A 4,173-nucleotide genomic window follows, 5' to 3' on the forward strand; every position below is an offset into this window, starting at 1 on the left:
TGAAGCACACTTCTATAATAATTTATCCACAAACAAGAATTAATATTTTCAATCTATTATATATACTCATCAAATATGAAATAAACACACTAATCACCAACATTTGTATATCGATAACACACTTTCATAGAACAATAATTATAATTATCAACCACCTCTATAATAATCATTTCTCTCATTCACAAATATCAATTAGTACTTCCATAAATACTTATACCAAATACCCCATAAACAAAAAAATTATACATAAATCTTCCAATAAACAGATTATGGTTAGATAAATTTGCATTCATTCTAAGCTAGTATTTACATTCTATTGAGATAAAAAACAAGAATTACATCCTTACACAAATCAGTCAACAAAACTTACCCATTGGGTTTGAATTACGTCAAGCTCTCCTTGGGTATATGCATTTTTTTGTATTGAACTACAAAGAGGAAAAAAAAGATAAATTCAACATAAGTTTACATTCATTTATTAAATTAAAGCTTGCTATATATATAAAAAATAAATAATTTATGTACGAGGCTAGTAATGGGAGTAGTAGGATTATGCACTATTTCGTGTATATACTTTTGCACATAGTATCCGTATCCTACAGAATCTAATTGACGAGGGCACTGCATATAAAGAAGTTGAAAACAATTGTTAAATTGTTATAAAGAAGTTCGAATGAACATAAATTGTTAAAAAATGAATACAAATTTACCTTTACAGGTTTCCATTTTGGAGAAGACCGATAGTGTTGGAGATCGTGCTTGGCTTGCCATGTTTTCAATCCACTAAATAGTTTAAAAACATTAGTTAAACATAAATACTTCAATTAAGAGCTAAGAAAGTTCAATTACACTTACATATTTATAACTCCATGAAAATCCTCTTGAACCTTACTTCGAAGAGAATCCAAAACATAAACACAATTTTCTTGTAGATTGATTACAATCAATATCCAATGATAACTATAATAAGCAACAATTTTGAAATATTAGTACGTGTATAATGCAAATTAAAAATAACTTAAGAACTTGTATCTACTTACCCTGTGTTATATGGAATGAGGACTATTTGGTCTAAATTAGCCAATTCTAGTTGATTGACTAAATTTCTGGATCGGATATCTTGAGACTTCACGTGTGGCGATATTCTTGCTTGATCAATTATAAAAAACTTCTTCGTAATATCACGACCACATTCATCCCAAAGATACCTAAACAAAGTAAAAGTTATTATTTATCAACATGAAACAAAGTATACATGAGTGAATCTAGATGAGTAATACTTACGCAATGTATGTCAAAATACACATGTAGCCTATTTCAACCATATTGCAATATTGGAGCAGATCATTACATGGCCTAAATAAATAAATTTGTCTCTTCCAAATATATGCTCGTCCAAAGAGATACGGATCATGTCTACATCGTTCATGTTATGCATGGCATGTCCGTTCAATAATTTGATAGTACCATTAGCATTAGCATATTTGGAGGACTGGCTGAAGCTCTTAATTGGTGAATGATCCTACCATAACCAAAGTTACAAAAATTCAAAGTAGGAAAAATAATAAATAACCAAACTCATAAACTGAAAAGGAAACATACTTTTTTCTCGTCAACCATAACTACAAGTTCACGAGGCCATTTTACGAAGTTGCCCATTGCTTGCTTTAAGAACTCTATTTTACCCTTCACAGGAATTGGTATAGGCAAATCTTCTCCAATGACAATGTCAATCAGAACTTTAACAGTTAAGCATGACACATCATCATCAAATGTTGTGGCTACTGCAACAATATTATCTACAGTTCCTATAGCCAAGTGGCATGGTGTCCCCTTAACAAATTTAAAAGAACTTATGTCATGCATGGTTAAGCACGTACAATATGATTAAAATTTAAAAGTCACAATAAATAAATTACCTCCAAATATTCTTTAGACATCTTCTCAGTATTTTCTTCTTTAGACATCTTTTCAGTATCTTCTTCAAATGCACTTAGTGCAACACTTCCAACAGATGATTTGGACTGATGAGATTGTCTGCTGTGAGTTCTTTCTCTTTACCATGTCAAATTTTTTTTTACTAGAGCTTCCTTCAATTTCTTGGCTAATAGAGGACTTTGGTTTTACTAATTTGAAATATTGAGAATGGGAAACAAAATCACCCATTCCTCTAACACGTCCCCAATGTTCTTCTGTACCCAATGCTTCGGTGAGAACATCTTCACCTTCATGAACTTCAACCAATTTATCCTGTAAAACATATTATAATTTTCACACAATATCTATATCATCTTAAACTTATATATATGTCATCTTAAATTTTGCATAATATATACTTACAATCTGGTTGGCACATTCTCGAGTAACTTCATCAAAGTATTCATTATTCTTTCCTTTTCTTGCTTCTTTCCATAAAGTCGCCCGATAAGAAGGGCCATTCGATAGGTTCTACATGAACATACATATTTAATTAGCATAAACATATTAGAATAAAAGATTTAATTTAAGTCGAATAACTCACTAATTCTTGGGCAAGATTCGCATAGCCCTTCCGAGAAATGTGGTGATTATATACACATTTCGCATGTCTTTCTTTTTTAACACGACTGATTTTCTGTACAACAAATCTAGTTGAAGTTACCTATCAAAACAATGATAATGTTGACATGTAATTTATTGTGAATGACTTACCTCCCATTCTTCACTTAATCATTCATTGACGAACAATGTCCAATGATCTTGCTCTATATGAGAATATTGTTGGGGTGGAAATTGCAAGACCGAGGGTTCATCCTTAAATGGAAGTATGAACTTTTGAGTCAATGTTGTCTTGAAAGTCCAAAACTTCCTAGATGCAAACATTAGTATACAATGTTTGGACTTAAAGTCCACATTGAACGACATCTGCACAATGAAAAAAGTAGTTAATCAATAAATTAATAAACTATTATGCACATGAATTAAAAGTTTAGAAAACATACCGCTACACAATAAAAAAGTTTGTCTTTTAAATGGTTTGGAACTTTTTTCCAAGAATCATACGTTATAGGAATTTGTTGTCGAACACATACTCCTATATAACTCTACATCTTCTTTGCTCCAGATCCAACCGGTTGTCCATGTTCATTATAATCGATGGTCAACCGTTGCCAAGATGTCCTTATTTGTGCCAACTCAGACATTGTAGTTAGGCCACGTGGTATACTTATTCTGCTATGTTTTTGTGGGATCATATTTCTATCATCCTCGCTGCTACTTGTTGAAGTTTCCATGTCAATCTGCACAAAAAAAAAAAAAAAAAACATTACTCACACAAAAACATATAATCTTAATATCTAAATACATATAACCATAGTAAATGACATACCATGTTTAATACATTATTTATCAACCCATCGACATGTCTAATGTATGTGGATGTTGTATCATCAATCTCAGTAAATGTATCAACATTGGGCATTCTTTGCATACCTCCATAACCACACTCTTGTAGCATATCTCCTATTTCATCTTCATAAAAATCATCCTCAATTGTTCGTTGTGGAGATGTTAAAATAATTGACCAACTCGAATTTGCGGGATCTTTTACATAGAACACTTGTTTTGTTTGAAAGGCTAAAATAAATGGGTCTGATTTATGTCCAATACATTTGAGGTCCACAATAGTAAACCCAAATTCGTCTGTTTTGACTCTAGTTTTATTCTCAACCCAATTACATTTGAATAAAATAAATGATAATCCATGATAGTCAAGCTCCCATATTTCTTGTATTACACCATAAAAGGTCATATCTGACATGACAGAGCTTTTGTCCTTAGCACTAGAGACTTGCATTGTGGTAGTCGTTATACTAACTCCACTATTTTGAACCCTTCTAATATCATCGTGATTCTTTGTGTGATAGTAGTAACCATTGACCATGTAACCAGAATAGTTTGCCACAATTGGACAAGGTCTATTAGCTATCCATATTAAAGAAGGCGATATGGAATTTTTGGGAACTTCGAGAGCTAGTGCAACCTACGATTTTATAATAGTTTAGTAGTTAAAATTTAATTATACATCAAATAGTAGACCTCTAGAGATTACCCGTGTGGACAACCACGAACTGAATGTACGATTATACTCTTCTTGAGGCCACTTTCTACTTTCACTTTTACCAGAATTGAGCT

General features: G+C 31.8%; 1 pseudogene; it reads right to left on the minus strand.

Annotated features, from left to right (window-relative positions):
- Positions 1 to 1,467: 1,467 nt before the first annotated feature.
- On the minus strand, positions 1,468 to 3,922 carry LOC150030360 (uncharacterized; annotated as a pseudogene).
- Between the last annotated feature and the right edge of the window lie 251 nt (positions 3,923 to 4,173).

Source organism: Benincasa hispida, unplaced genomic scaffold, assembly GCF_027475165.1.
Source record: "Benincasa hispida cultivar pf3 unplaced genomic scaffold, pf3_genome.v1.1 HicScf272, whole genome shotgun sequence".
Lineage (NCBI taxonomy): Eukaryota > Viridiplantae > Streptophyta > Magnoliopsida > Cucurbitales > Cucurbitaceae > Benincasa > Benincasa hispida.